This window comes from Hyaena hyaena, unplaced genomic scaffold, assembly GCF_003009895.1.
Source record: "Hyaena hyaena isolate Hyena2069 unplaced genomic scaffold, ASM300989v1 scaffold_207, whole genome shotgun sequence".
Classification (NCBI taxonomy): Eukaryota; Metazoa; Chordata; class Mammalia; order Carnivora; family Hyaenidae; genus Hyaena; species Hyaena hyaena.
In genome coordinates, this window is record NW_024080836.1 from 124,896 (window position 1) to 141,435 (window position 16,540).

At 38.7% G+C, this 16,540-nt stretch overlaps 1 protein-coding gene across 4 annotated transcripts in view; it reads left to right on the forward strand.

Moving 5' to 3' along the window:
* The window catches only part of GALNT3 (polypeptide N-acetylgalactosaminyltransferase 3), a 91,214-nt gene that overhangs the window by 12,802 nt on the left and 61,872 nt on the right, over window positions 1-16,540 (forward strand). For all 4 annotated transcript variants that reach the window (XM_039242005.1, XM_039242007.1, XM_039242008.1 and 1 more), the window contains one exon: window positions 429-577. The gene's annotated coding sequence lies outside the window, so the exon portion shown is untranslated. The remainder of the gene's footprint in view (window positions 1-428; window positions 578-16,540) is intronic.

The window sequence follows — 16,540 nt, forward strand, 5'->3', positions numbered from 1 at the left end:
AGAGAAAGGGAGACACAGAATCCGAAGCAGGCTCGTCTCTGAGCTGTCAGCACAGAGCCTGAAGCAGGGTTTGAACTTACAAACCGTGAGATCATGACCTGAGCCAAAGTCAGATGCTTAACCGACTGAGCCACCCAGGCGCCCCTGAGCTCTTTTCAACATAAGCAAGTCAAAGGTTACACATTGTCTTATTTCCTCAGCAGTCTATAAGCCCTTGGAGTTCCACCCTGAATACTTGTCTAGTATATGCTTTCGTCTGGACATTGACCATCTCCATAGAGTCAGCTAAGAGGGATTCCTTGCTCGGGGTCTAAATATGCTAAAATTTATTAATACACCCGCACCTATACCCACATCCCCCCACCCCTCACATCCCCCCCCCCCACCATTTTTGGGTCCTTATAATGATTTTACTTGGTCTATTTCAGTGGTTTTCAAAGTGTGGTCCCTGGGCCAGCAGGAGCAGCATCACCTAGGAAGTTGCTGAAATGTAAATTCTCAGACTCCGCTCCAGATTTACCAAATCAAAAGCAATGGAAGTGGGGCCCAGAAATCTGTGTCTTCTCCAGCTCTCCAGGTGATACTAATGCACATGAAAGCTAGAAACCACTGCTCTATTCCATAGTTTACAACTCCTTAGACAACCCATAACCAACACCCTCCTCAAAAGGAAGTGTAAGTGGCTGAATTATTTTTGAGGCAGTGTTAAGGTTTTGAAAGGTATAAATCTGGTGTTCTTTGAATCTAAATCACTTATAAGATAGATATTCGTCCTCTGCATATTCTTACACATAGCACGTAACTGCTAAGGGTTAAGGTTCAACCAAGGAACGATGATGACAGTTTCAGTAAATATCTTCCAGGACACTTACACTCGTTCCCCATAGTTCCCTATAATTGAATAAAATTATAATAGAGAAAATTTCCTCTGCAAACCTGATACACTAGTCATCTTAAACTTAAGAGTTTTGAAACATGTCAAATAAACACCACATAACGTTTTCAGTAAATGTGGTTGAATTTGGCCATTACATTCCGAATGGCTGATTTCATGGTTTGCAGTTGTTTTAAGTGTTTGAATTTGGGTGCTTGGTTACCTTCTCCCCTGTGAGATCTCCTTGACTACTCTCTACCTTTACCCATCCTTGTAGCAGTGGCTTCTTTAGGGAAAGACTAATCTCATTCTCAGTGGGGGAAATAAAACCAAGAGTGAAATGTAAGCAATGTCTATTGACTTAAAATAAATATGTTTCAGACACAAGGTCTCTCTCAAGATGTTCAAAGTCCAAAAATCCCTCTCACAGGGTAATAACTGCACCACAGATTAAACAAATATACTCCTAGCAATTATGTTGCACATCATTTAATGCTGAATTATCTGCTTCTAAAAGCCAAGCCTTAATGTTTGTGGTCATCTCTTTTCAAAGAATTGATTTAGCTTCTGAGAAGCTGCCCTCTCATCTCATTTTCTTTTCCCTTAATTTGAAGTACTCTTTTGAGTTTGCAAAGGAATCTTTCCTGCAATCCTGTTTCTGGCATAGGAATGAATTTAGATGAGAGAACTAATAATATGCAAAAAGAAAAAGAGTGCTATTAATTTAGGTAACAGTGATGCTATGTTTGTTATAGGTGGTTTATGATTATGCATTATCTTAATGCTTGGAAAACAAGTGATTACTATGCCTTAGAGGTGTACCTCTTCTTACACCTCCCAGCTGTGATTCTATGACCGACCTTGAACTGAAAAGAGAGAAATGTTTTTAATGTCTATGGAGAATCAAACAAGGACGTTTGCCAAGTAGATTAGAAATAGAGATTAGGAGGGACGCCTGGGTGGCGCAGTCGGTTAGGTGTCCGACTTCAGCTCAGGTCATGATCTCTCCATTCGTGTGTTCAAGACCCACGTCGGGCTCTGTGCTGACAGCTAGCTCAGAGCCTGGAGCCTGCTTTGGATTCTATGTCTCCCTCTCTCTCTGACCCTCCCCTACTCATGCTGCCTCTCTCTGTCTCTCAGAAATAAATAAACCATAAAAAAAAAAAGGAATAGAGATCAGGAGGCTATTTCTGGACAACAAATTAAAACTTACAAGTCACAAGATCTGATACTAGGTGGGACCTGTGCTCATTCTGGAGCCTAATCTCCTCCTATTATTTCTTTGCTGTTGCATAATTTAGTGGCATAAATCAACAGCACTCTTATTATTATTATGACTTCTCATGGTTTTGGGGTGGACTGGAGTTGATGAAGTGAATGTCTGGTGGTTGCAGGTAGTGATTACAACATCTGGCATTCCTCAAGCTCCTCTCTGTACCATCATATCCTCTCTCCAGCATCATAACCTCAGGGGATTGGGTTTCCAGTCTGGCAACTTGGGGATCCAAAGGCACATAGAGCTTCCAATCAGCTTTCTAGTTCCTCATCCTCAAATGTGAACACACAGAGTTAAGGATCACCAGGTGTTGGAGGAAAGTGTCCAATACAAAAGATGAAAACTTAATTGAACAAAACAGGAGAAAAAGAATAAAAAGGAACTCAGAGGAAATGCATACAATAACATATTATATAGGCTTACTATTTTCCATGGACTCTTCTAAGTGCATGGTATCCATTAATGTCATTTGTACTTCCCAACAATCCTATCCAAAGAGTACCCTTATTACCTATATTTTACTAAGAAAATTGATAAGCAGAGGTCAGGTAACTTGCCTAAGGTCACTGGTCATAATCAATGGCACTATTAGCATTTGAACTGCTGCAGAGTCTAAGCTCCACATGCTACAAGACTTTCCATGGAGGAGTAGGAAAAATATCCATAGAACACATCTCCACAGACAAAAGTAGATATTGCACCCATGAAACAAAACAAAATACCATTTAAAAGGAACATTAAAAAAAAACAGTTCTCAAAATTAAAAAGAATATAATAGTACAAGTAAAAACAGAGGAATTAATTTGAGTACTTCTTTCAGAAACTCAAATAAAGAAAGAGAGAGAGATGGAAAATAGAATTGAAAAGACAAGAAAATCAGAGGCTTCACAGCCAATGAATAAGAGCTCCGCAATCAAGGAAGAGATAAAACAGAGGAGACAGCATTTTCAAGGAAGTGATAGAATAAAAATGTTTAGAGGTGAAGGACACATTTTCAGATCAGAGGGGCGGACAAAGGGTCTAGCACAATGAAGGAAGAAAAACCCACATTAAGGCTCATCATCAGAAAGCCAAACATAAAGAAAACTTTTAAAGTTTTCCAGAGAGAAAAATCTGTTCTCATTACAAGGATTTCGAATTAGAGTCAGATTCCACTCAACTTCTCAACAACAACACACGCCATGTTCCAGTTGGAGCTCTACCTTCAACATTGTGAGGGAAAATAATTTACAACCTTGAATTCCGTACTGTGCCACACCACAATCAAACCTTAGGACACAATAAAGATATTTTCTGATTTGTAGTGCTTCAACACAATAAATACGTCTGATATCCTCATTTTCAATAGGCCACTGAACCATGTGCTTCTTCAAAGTGAGGAAATAAAGAGTAAGGAACAAAATCCAAACTATAATGGGTAGACTGCAAATGAAAGGAAGGGGATATTCAGGATAAGAGCAGAGGAAACTTCTGGGAGTGCATCAGCACAGCAGCCGTGAGCACAAAAAGACGGACAACCCCAGGAAGCCTGTATCCGTCAAAAAGGTAGTACTGAGGAGTGCCTGGGTGGCTCAGTCAGTTAAGCATCTGACTTAGGCTCAGGTCATGAGCTCATGGCTCATGAGATCAAGCCCCACATAAGTCTCTGTGCTGACAGCTCAGAGCCTGGAGCCTGCTTTGGATTCTGTGTCTCGCTCTCTCTCTACTCCTCCCCTGCTCTCTCTCTCTCTCTCTCAAAAATAAATATTAAAAAGAAAATGGTAGTACTGATAGTTCACTGCTGTGTCTGATTTCACTAAGGGTTTAACAACAGTTTTGGAATATGGAGGGCGTGTGAATGATAGGTACATAGGAAGCTAAGGAGATAAAACAGCACAGGGCCATTTTGAAGCCCCATTTTGACAAAACAAAAATTAACAAGAAAAAAATGTAAGTTACAAAATGTGATATGGTCTAGCTGTGAGTGATATGCACAGTTAGTAATATAAATATTAATTACTGACTTAAGCCCAGTATGCTCTAACTATAGTGGGAAGCTGGAAAGAGGAACATGTATTTGTGGTGTATAATAAGAGGGGTCCCTCAGACTACTCAATCTTCATTTTTCATGCAGGGAAATCAATCAATAATGGTATTTCAAATTGTCAAGTCAACAGAGTGAGCAGGTAGTTGAAAACTTGGGGGCATACACATTATGGACAAATCAAGTGCTGCTTTTGAGATGGGGAAATGGAGCAGGGGCAAGCTATTTTTATCAAAAGGCTTACATGCTATTTTCTTCTGATGAAATTAAAGATTAAATAAAATTAAAGCTCTGCTGAAATATTTGCCAATATATCTCCACCTATAATTGTGAATAGAAACCAAGAGCTGTTGTCTTACTTGGTGTCATTGTTCATTTACCTGAAAACATTCTGTTGTAAGAAGCCTGAGTTCTGTTTACAGAAGAGATTTTTCCCCAACTGATGCATTAAAGGCCACTCTTTAATTGCTGTTGTTATCACAACTATTAGCACACTGAACTACTATCAGTCATTAATTTTCAAAGGAGTTCATCAGATAAGTCAGCACCATTTAGGAGTGCCCTAAGGAAACAAATTCAAAGACTAAAGCATTCAATGTGGAGAGAGTGAGGTAAATTAAATGAGATCATTGGGGCCCCGCCTGAAAGTCCTATCTTGAAAAGACAGAGAAGGACTGGAGGAGAGACCCGCAGGGACAAAGTTGGAGAGGTTTGGCACATGAGATACGGTGAGCAGATAGAAAACGGTATTCAGAAGAATATGTTTTTCTATTTCACTGGTTTACAAAACTAATAATGATTTTAGCCACTCAATAAATGTCTGCATTTAAGTGTTTGTAGAAGCGTAAAAGGTGTCTTCATTTACTTTGGAAAAATCTCTAAGAAATAAGTTCCATTTCAAAACATATTTGCTCCTGAAGGACATCTGTTAACTAGGTCTAACCCAGTAGGTTCCAGTCCAAACTGAAGTTCTATGAGAGAAAAAGAAGACAATGTTTTTTTTTTTAGTAGTAAAAGGAGGACTTGTATTTACACAAGTTTTCCTCATTGAAAAGCGGGGAGTATTATATTTGAAAACAGGTTTAGGCAAGATCTCTTGCTATCTTGTACAATCTCCTGAACAAAATGGCAACATTCCAGTTCATTCAAGCTAAAATGTTTGGGTTTCTGGGGCGCCTGGGTGGCTTAGTCGGTTAAGCGTCCGACTTTCGCTTAGGTCATGATCTCGCGGTTCGTGGGTTCGAGCCCCACGTCGGGCTCTGTGCTGACTGCCAGCTCGGAGCCTGGAGCCTGTTTCAGTCTGTGACTCCCTCTCTCTCTGACCCTCCCCTGCTCACGCTCTCTCTCTCTCTCCTAGAAATAAATAAAACATTAAAAAATTTTAAAAAAAATAAAAAATAAAAAATAAAATGTTTGGGTTTCTCTCCTTTAGGTAACTCGTTGCCTCACAGGAGTGTTCTCTCAGCCACTGCTTTGAATTGGTGCCTGATTTCATGTAAAACCTAACCTTTTTCATTATTATTTTTGTAAAAATCTCCAGCCTATACTCATTTTTTCTACATTCTTACAGATGACTTTTACTTTAAGAAATACACCTAGGGTCTTCTCCATCTCTTGGCCGGCCATCTCTCCTCAGCACCTCCTTCCATGCAAAGGCTCTTTCCAAATAACTTTCCAGGAAAGTATAAATAACCCTTTAATGATATTGAGACCATGCCATCTGTTTTAACATTTTTGGAGGGCAAGTTGAAAATATATTTCAAACATTTTAAATATCCATAGTCAGGAACCTCTATCAATAAAAGCTAAAGAGATAATAAGGCAAACACACAAGGATGTTTGCCTTGTTTAACATTTGAATTGAAATTACTTAAATGTGAATTACCAGTGGATTGGTGAGATACTATAGTAGAATTCCTGTCCATTGTAAATAGTCAGCAGGAGATATCTCTATATATACCCAACTAATTGTCTGTGAATCTCAATGCATTTTGAAGGGCTCAAGGGTGTATTGGTTAAGAGGATGGTACAGCCCCATTTTTGTCTTAAAAAATGTGCATTCTCCTAATGTCTGGAAGGAGGTACACAAAAATATTCATAACAGTTTTCTTTGGGTGCTTAGGAATATAGCTGGGTTTCTTTTTCTTTTCTTTCTTTTTTTTACATTTTAATGACTTGTGTGAGTGTTGTGTGTGTGTGTGTTTTACCACAAATAGGTATTATTTTTTAATCATTGAAAGCATAAATGATTTTTATCAAAAAATACATACTATAAAAATTACTCTTTGATTCAAGTTCTTTTACAAATTATTCCTTCTTGTAATAGAGTTTATTCCATTCTCAGTATATCCAAATTAACCTATGAGGAAAGTAGCTACACAACTTTTGAATCATAAAACAATAGTCCTATAGGCAATTCCAAGAAATTGTCCCAGTCTTTTTTAAAAAAATTTTTTAATGTTTTTATTTATTTTTGAGAGTGGGAGAGACAGAGCATAAATGGGGTAGGGACAGAGGGAGGGGGAGACACAGAATCTGAAACAGGCTCCAGGCTCTGAGCTGTCAGCACAGAGCCCAACACAGAGCTCAAACTCCCGAACTGTGAGATCATGATCTGAACTGAGTTTGGATCCTTAACTGACTGAGCCATCCAAGTGTCCCTGAGATCATGCCTGAGTCAAAATCAAGAGTCAGATGCTTAACCAACTGAGCCACCCAGGGGCCCCAAACAGGGAGATTTTTAAAGGAGGTAAAGACTTTGACCTAGCAATCCTACTTCTAGAACTTTATCCTTATTATATATATATATATATATATTTACACATTCATGGGAAAACATATATTTGAATGTTTATTATTTATTGAAGCATTATTTGTAGGAAAAAGAATCTGGTAACAACCCATCTATCCTTCAGCAGAGTACTGATTCAATAAGTTATAGTAATCTATATAAATTAAATATTATGTAGTCATTAGAAAGAATAATGTAGATTTATTTGGACTTATTTGGAATGATCTCTAGGACATATTTTTAAAGTTAAAAAAATCCATGACAGATAAAGAAATAAAAATAAAAGTACAGAATAGGTTTAAGGAAGAAAATTCCCATTTGTAAGACATATAAGTATTTATCCCTGTGTTTTATATTTCTCATTTATTACAAATGAATGTTATGTATGCACAGAAAATTTTTGAAAAAATAAGCAAAGAACAAAATAGTGATTATTTCTGGATGGGAATCTGGACTAGGCGACAGGCCTACTTTTCATTGTATATCTTGTATTCTGCATTTTCCACGCTAATGTATTTTTTTTTATTAAAAATTAATTGAAGAAAGAAAAGTAATGGAGGGAAGCCATTTTTGTCAATTATGTAGTGGCCTGTTGGAGACCCAGTAATATATACAATCTTGATGTCAATTCCCATATTAACAAGCCAGTATTTCCAAGTCCTGGTTTTATTACAAGGGCATTTTCAAAGAGCTCCAATAGGCATAGGGTTGTTTTAAAGATTTCCAAATAAAAATAAACACAAATTTAATTTTAAAGAGAAACACCATGGAAAAGAAAGAGGTGTTTTCAAAAAGGGAGCAGTGTTCTATTGAACAATCCATTTGCATTCCTATGTATCTTCAATCTGACTACAAACAAATAGTGTTCTTGTGGATGCCACGGTAAAATTGCATTAATTTCCCTATATTTAAAGGTCAAAAACACCAGAGAGCCTATCACTCTTAACTTTACCTCATCTAAGTAATATTTGTCTTTGCTCTGGAACATGATTAGCTCTTAGGGAAAGAAGCCAACTTTTCAGTTTCTGCTTTTCATGGTTTCTGTCTTCCCCTCGGCCTCAGTGCAGGTCAGTCACACAGATAAGCATTATGCCCAGAATAAAACTGGCTTTGTTTATCTGGACTAACAAATGAATGGAACCAGTTATTTTCATTGGCTTGGTCTGGAAGGAAACCAAACTAATTTTCACAGACCTTAAATTGGACCTAAACCAAGCTCCTTGTCCTTATTAGTAATAAGAGCAATAACGATGAACCCAAGTATAGAAGTAAAAACTTTTACAAAGGTAATACATATTTATTAAAGGAAAAGAAAATTGGCTAAAACTAGGAACTATCACTGGGACCTCTGAAAGCTCTGAGTTCTGCTTCATTTTGATTTCAATGGCTTTGAGGTTTGCGGGTCAGTGGAACCTTTCTTTGTGTTCTAGAGGCTCCAGTTTCCCTGTGGCCAATTATCTTAATCAAGTTATTCTGCCTTACGCTGATGAGTACAAAATATTTGTGTGGTATCATCACAACTTTTGCATAAACCTCTATTTTACCCTGGAAACTTTTAAAACTCACAATTGTATTTCCAAGGTTCCTGAGAAGTAAGTTTCTTTTCCAATTCATTAATGAAACAGTGAGATTTTAACTTCCATTATGCACATATAATAGTGTTTTTATCACTGATCTTCACCAAGTTCATGAAAGCAGTTACTTCCTCTGTTTAAAGGGTATTGCTGTCCTATTTAAGACTTATGGTTGGCCTTTTCATTACACTTACAACACTGCCCCTAAATATATTTGGGGCGGAGGAGGGGAATAGATAAGATTATTGTTAAAAAGAAAACCACAGGCCAAATGGCCAAATGATTTAGGTCAGGTCTCCAAACCAGGGCTTAATACCTAAACTGATTGTGGTCTCACCTCCCTCCAACCTCCTCACCCAAATGTATTTTAACCTGATTTTCTGATCAATGCAAATGAGTCTGCCGCGAGAACCCTCTCCATCCCCCAAAGGCAGATGAGGTAAATCAGTTGAGAAGGCCCACCCTCTGCTCTTACCCTAAGGGAAGGTGACCTTGTCTGAAACAATCCTTTTCTTTTGCTAATACCTTTCTTGCCCTACCCTCCTTCCTTTAAAACGTTCCATTTTGTGCAACTCCTTGGAGCACTCTTCAAATTGCTACCTGGGATGCTGCCTGATTCATGAACCATTTAATAAAGCCAGTTAGATCTTCAAGTTTACTGCCGAATTTTGTTTTTTTTAAAATAATACTTAACTTAGTTATTATCTTGCTCAAAGGTTGGGACAATTTTGGGGTTTTGGGGTGGTTCAGTCTGTTAAGCAGCTAAACATCTGTGCTGACAGCTGAGAGCCTGGACCCTGCTTTGGAGTCTTGTCTCCCTCTCTCTCTCCCCATCCCCCGCTCATGCTCTGTCTCTTTCTCAAAAAGAAATAAACATTAGGGGAAAAAAAGCGCCTGGGTGGCTCAATCGGTTAAGCTTCTGACTTGGGCTTAGATCATGATCTCACCGTTCGTGGGTTCGAGCCCCTCATCGGGCTCTGTGTTGACAGCCAGCTCAGAGCCTGGAGCCTGTTTCAGATTCTGTATCTCCCTCTCGCTCTGACCCTCCCCTGCTCACACTCTCTCTCTCTCAGAAATAAACTTTAAAAAAATTTGAAACATCTCTCTCCCTCTTCCCCTCCCCCACTCATGCTCACATGCTCTCTCTAAAAAAAAGAAAATAATAAGAAACAACTCTTCTTGTTTAGATTTGAAAAAATTTTGTTTTTTCACTTGAATACATTTCACAACAATTTCTGTATAAAACAGAAACAGGGATAGGCATTGATTTAATGTCAATAAAACACTCATTTTTGAACGTTCAGTACCTCAAAAAATCAGCCATGTAGATGCTATTAAAGCAGAGAGAGAGAAGGGATCTCCATGAGTTTACACTCCCTTAAAACACACCCAGCTTTCAGTTCCTGACAGAATTTGCCACCAAGTTGTGAAGAGGATACCGTCTACAGCATTTGAGATCTCAGAGCAATTCAAGTCAATTCCGCAGCTTACCGCAGGGTGGACTGCAGTGCCTGCCTACTCTGTACCAAGCCCACTGGACTGTAAAAGGAACTCACTCTCTTCTGTCCAAGCCCTCCAGGGACATGGCAGTCAGAGAAGATAACCGCACAAACTATGTGTTTCAGGAAAGAATGAAAGATCCCTGTTTGGGGTCTCACTGTAACTTTGAAAACCTTTATTTCTTGGGGTCTCACTGTAACTTTGAAAACCTTTATTTCGCAAAGCTGTGTCATAAGGAAAGGCACATGTCTCTACCGCATTACAGCTCTCAATAAATATATTTTGAAGGAAGAAAGAATGGAGGAAGGCTAAGAGGAAGGCAAGGGAGAAAAGCATATGAAAAGCAGGAAACAATATTCAAAGTATGCATCATGCAAAAAGACTTCCTACATGGCTTCTTTATCTGTGTGTCTCCATCAGTCACGTGATGGCCCCAAGTTTACATCTCATGACCCATCTGCCTTGAATGACGCCTTTCTCTGCAACACTCCCAGCCCATTCATGCTTCTCTGCCTTGGCACACACGAGGTTTTGCCAGGAATGTCTTCCTTACATTAGTCCACCTAGCACTGGTGACTCAAGGATCATTATTTCTCCTTCCACCCAGGAAGATACACGAGCTCCTTCCCCTAGTTTACATCTCAGTTATAGTTTTTCTTTTCCTAACGTCTTGCTCTTCTGTACAATCAATAGGACATACCTGCTCTTTTTTGCAACATTTATCGCACACTGCCTTTATTATGGTTATTGGGAATATTACTGACACCTAGGATGTTATTTCTTTCATTGCCTTCTCTAAAAATATGTGTTTAGATAGCTCACAATGTTTAGCACTATATTTGATTTAAAAAAAAAACAACTAAAGTGAGCATCTGCTATCCAGGCGGTATATTAATTTAACGGCTTGTATTACATCAGACACTTAGTAATAATAGCAAATGATTATAAGCTTACTATAGGTTGGCACTCTTTTAACTACATTATTATTAATTCTCACAACAAGGGATGTAGGTGTGCTTTTATTATCAATTCCATTTTCAGATGTGGAAACTGAGGCACTGATAGGCTCAATGACTTGCCCCAGTTTAATAGCTAAGTATTGGCACCAGACGCTGAACTCGGGGCTTAAGCCAATGCTTACATTAACACTTAGGGTTGGGGCACCATAATTCCTTTTTCAGCAACAAGGCTCAGAGAGTCAAAATAGCTTGTTCAAGATCATACAGCTTGTTGGCAAAGGGAGGTTTAAAATTATGATTAGCTCCATAATCTGTGTTTTTTCTGCCTATACTTCAACTCAAATAAAAGTCCTGTCTCTTCCTAAGGCATGACTCAAGTCTCAGTTTGTCTTTTTCAGCAGTAGTTTTTGTCTACCTAGCATCCATTTCCCCCTTTCCTACTAAACAGCCTGTTATTTTTTCAGTGATCTACCCCCTCTCACTCTCAGTCCATTGAGGCAACACATGCATTGCAGTGCCATTATGTTTATGTGTTCTCCCCAGGAAGGTTTGAAGTTCCTTGACAGCAGGTATAGTTTTTCCTCCTTCTCTTCCTTTTCCCTCATCTCTTCCACTTCTTTTTCTTGTAGGTGTATCTCTCATCCATGATACATAGTTGAAGTTGAAAGTATTTATTGAATGACTGTTTTTGCACAAGGTACTTGCTCACTCAATATTTGTGGGATTGAACTATTTGTTGAATAAGATAGCAACTAAAATGGACCTCAGCCAATTTTTTAAATCTCAGTAGGCAGAGAGAGGTCAAGTATATGCCCAGGTATATTTTATTTCCTCATAGAATTCAAAGACAGAGTATTTGAGCCATTGAAGGTTTCTGAGGCAGTTTTCATAGGAGAAGCATAACCCAACCTGTTAGATATAAAGGAGCAACAATTCCACATCTTAGAGGATAAACTGATTAGCATTTTCCAGAAAAAGTAAAGGGATTATGATACCCATCTCAATAGCAAAAGGCAAGCAATCCCTACACAATATTAGTCTAAATTTGATTAAGACATTTAGAGTTTTATCAGTAAAAACAATTATAATGTCTACCCAATTCCACCTTTCCAAAAATATAGTTCAAAAAAAAAAAGAAAAGAAAAAGAGGACCCAAGCCCACAAACTCTAAACCCAAACTAAACATAACAGAATCCTCTAAAATTCCATTTTCTTTCCACCAATGATCACTTTTAGGTTTTTCAAAAAGGATCAAATATCACATTCCTTTCAAAGAAACTTTTGGAGGAGTCTGCTTTGCTGTGTCCCAAACATATCTTTGGTTTCTCTTTGGGACAGTGGTGAGCCATGTCTAAGAAGAAAGGCAAAAGTGATGGCAAGTGCTGACCCAGCCATAGAAAGAGAATTCTGCTTACATCTCCTCTGGTTCTACACAGTGACCCTAACTTGAGACTCCTTGGTCTCTTTCTTATCAGTAATTTGACAGTCATTTGCCTTGTGAAAAACCTATTGGTTTCCCATTACCCACAGAGCCGTTGCCCCGAGTATTTTTTGAAGAAAATAGCCCTAATAGATGCAATACAAAAGACTGCATTGAGGTCACCCATGTATGGGGCACTCTATCTCATCCTATATGGATATCATGTTATCACACTGCCTATAATCATATAAAGACCCTAGTGGTCTTTTATATTCTCATAACATATCATATCATCTCATCATATTATACGGTCTTTTATACTATCATATAAAGACCCTAATGGGAAAAGAAAATGAACATAGTGATAATATTATTCCAAACAGCTGGCCTTTGCATACCACAATTACTATGGAACAAAGGAAAAGTGAAGGAGGTTTGTATAAATGAGAGGTTAGACAAGATGCAAGTAATTGGTACCACACTCTAGTCCCTGCTTTTGACAAAAGACCGTACGATTTCAGTCAGTTATTCTCCAGACTGTTGAATCTATTTAGAAGTGCTACACTTTTTAATGTACAGAGAAATAAAACTGTGGGAATTCAGGGAGGGGGATGACATGAAAGAGGAAGTGTTTGCTAAGCAAATTATTAGCATAAATCACCATTACCTCCTGGTGCAGCCATGCATACTTCTCCTTTTGCTAGTTTGGTTCTAGATTTCTCATGCTTTGTCTTTATTTACAGAAAGATAGCACTGAGAAGAGCTGGGCCTGAAGATGAAGTAGTCTATAGGATAGTTTTAATAATGACTAATATTTCCCAAGTGCTCACATGATGCAAGTCACTGAGACCTGGATTGTCTCATTAAATCCACTGCCTCAGGATGTAGGTACTGCTGTTAACCTAAATTTATAAATGAGGAAATAGAATGTTACAATGGCTAAAAAAAAACAAAACAAAAAATACTTGCCTATGGTCACACAGCTGTGTGTGTGTATGTGTGTGTGTGGGTGTGTGTTTTAAGTTTATTTATTTTGAGAGAGTTCATGTGTGTGCAAACAGGGGAGGGGCAGAGAGAGGGAGAGGGGAGGGGCAGAGAGAGGGAGAGAGAATCCCAAGCAGGCTCCATACTGTCAGCAGAGAGTCCAACTCCGGGCTCAAACTCGTGATCATGACTTGAGCTGAGATCTAGAGCCAGATGCTTAACTGACTGAGCCACCCATGCACTCCCCCATACAGCTGTGTTTTAATCACTATTTCTAAATGACAAATGATCAACATAAGTGTAATAACCTGAGATGAAGCAACATATTAGTGACAAGGATCTGGTCTAGGAATAAAACCCCTTAGACTAAAGTCCCACCATCTTTTAAACTTTCTAAGCCTCAGTGCCTTAACTGCTTAGGTTATGGAGTTATTGTGAAAATCCACTAAGGCAGTGTTTATTTTAAGGACTCTATAAATGCACACAAACCATAGAAACACAATGCATTACTATATTACACACAAAAGTGAAGATTGTGAATTCTCTGCAGGAAGTCCTCTGCAGAGGACTGAAATTGCAGGAGACCAGGCTGCCTATTAGGAGAACCATGGCTCCGTGATGAAGTATTCTGATATTCAGGAAGCTGGAGTACACAGAGGAAGACATGTACAACATGCCTTCTGGGAGAGGAAAAGAGAAAGTGCCAAATGGAAGGTGAGTAGAGGATGACCAGTTTAGGGATGTTAGACCAAACAGAAAAAGAATTCTGCTCTGCAGAAAGAAAGAATTAGTCAGAGAAAGGCAAATACCACATGTGTTCACTCATATGTGGGATTTAAGAAACAAAACCATCATAGGGGAAAAAAAAGAGAGAGGCAAACCAAGAAACAGATTCTTAACTCTAGGGAATATGCTGATGGTTATCAGAGGGGAGGAGGGTGGGGGGGGGCTGGGTAAAACAGGTGATGGGGATTAAGGCGTGCCCTTGGGATGAGCACTGGGTAGTGTATGTGTTATACTAGATTGTACACCTGAAACTAATGTTATACTTTATGTTAACTAACTGGAATTTAAATAAAAAGTAAAAAAAAAAAAAAAAGTAAGCCCTTTAAAAATGCTATGGCCCCAAGGGAAAGCAAGCAAAACCAATGAGAGTAGGTTGTAAATGAAAAAGATGGGAAAAAGTGAATAACTGTAGAAGCTGTTTGATAGGTATGTGAGGGTTCATTGTACTTGTCTCTTTGCTCGTGTGTACATTTGAGAAAGTTTTGTGATAAAAGTGAAAACAAAAACAGAAAACAAAACAAAATAGAGGAATAAGGCAAGGGAGGAAGGAAGGAAGGAAAGATGGAAGAAAGGAAGGGACGGAGGGAGAGAGGAAGGAAAGAAAAAAAGAAAAGCACTTTGGCTAAAGCCCAAGTCAAAGTTATACACAAACTAGCATGAGAGAAATAAGGACATGGATTCTTCTCTGGCCACTGGCTTGTTTACTTTTGCTATCGTGGCTGCTGGAACAAAAGCTAACCTATTCTGAAAAAGAGAAAACTACACCCTTGCTTTTCTGCATATTTGTTTTGCGGACTCATGAGATATGTAGTTATTTCTGTAGCTTGTTGTTTTCCTTTTTTTTTCCTTGCGAGGGAATTCACGAAGTTGAATTTGACATTTTCGCCAAATCTTTTACACACGATTTCGCCAAATTGAGTGATTCTAGAATTTAGTAAGCGTCAGAATCCCTGGGGTAGGTTTGCCACATTTCACAATTAAGAATGCAGGACACAGGGTGCTTGGGCAGCTCATTAAGCATCCAACTCTTGGTTTCAGCCTATGGTTCATGGGCTTGAGCACCAAGTCAGGTTCTGAGCTGACAGTGAGGAACCTGCTTGGGATCCTCTCTTTCTCTCTCTCTCTCCTTTTTTGCTCCTCCCTCTTTCAAGCACTCACTCACTCTTAAAAAATAAAAAAATTAAAAAAACGCAGGATGCAATGGGCCAACTATACTTCAGTAAAAAAAATAAATACATAACACACAGTTAAATTTAAATTTCAAAATAAATAAATTCTTTCTTAGTATAAGTATGTCCCAAATATTGCATGGCTCATACTTATACTAAAGGTACATTTTATGTAAAGTTCAAATTTAACTGGAAGTCCTGTATTTTATCTGGCAACCCTACCTGGAGAGCCTGTTACAGTGCAGACTTTCCAGTTCCATATTTGGTCAGTAAGTCTGCAATAGGGCCATGTGGGCCACCAGGTATTTTTAGTGCCACTGGTTCTCAGACAACACTTTGAGAGATACTGGTTGAAATTGGATAATGCCATTTGGTGTTAAAGAACAACCATGCAGCTAAGTAAATTTGAAGACCTAATCAGCTTTATTAAACAGTTTATGAATCAGGCAGCATCCCACCTAACAAATAGAAGGGGCTCTGAGGAACTGTACAAAATGGAAGGAACAAGGGTGAGGCAAGGAAGTTAATGCAAAAGAAAAGAAAGAAGTGTGCCAGGGAAGGATGGGTGGTCTTAGTAGGTGGGTTACCTTATCTTCCTTTGGGAAGTGGAGAGGCTGATGTGACAGATTACCTCATTGGTTCTAACCAGAAAACTTGAGATTGGTTGTCTTAAAATTCCACTCCTGGAGAGGCTGAAACTGCAATTAAGTCTTGGTCTACTGTCCAGGGGGTGAGTCTCTATCTTGGCCTATAGTCTTCTTTTTATTCGGAATGAAAGAGTTCATATGGCTAGAAAGACAGCCAGAGGGAGAAGGTGTGCATAGCTATGGAGAGCCTATGAGATGCTAGAGGACCCGTTAAATGACAGCAGAGATAGGTTGGAGTGTTAGGACCCCAATATGGTAACAAGAAAATACATTCATTGAGCTCCACTGCTATGTCATCTGGTGCCCTCCAAAACCACACAAAGTAGATAACTATTATTATCCTAATCTCATTAGATGAGGAAATAAAAACTCAAGGTTAAGTAACTTGCCCAAGGTCACATAGGTAGTAGTTAGTGGAGTCAGGTTATAACTAAGACCAATTGTTTCCAAAGTCCACACTGTGACCCAATCCTATAAAACACCTGGAGGTTTGGGCAATTTTGCCAGTACAACTGCTTTTTTTCCGTTCATGGCCCT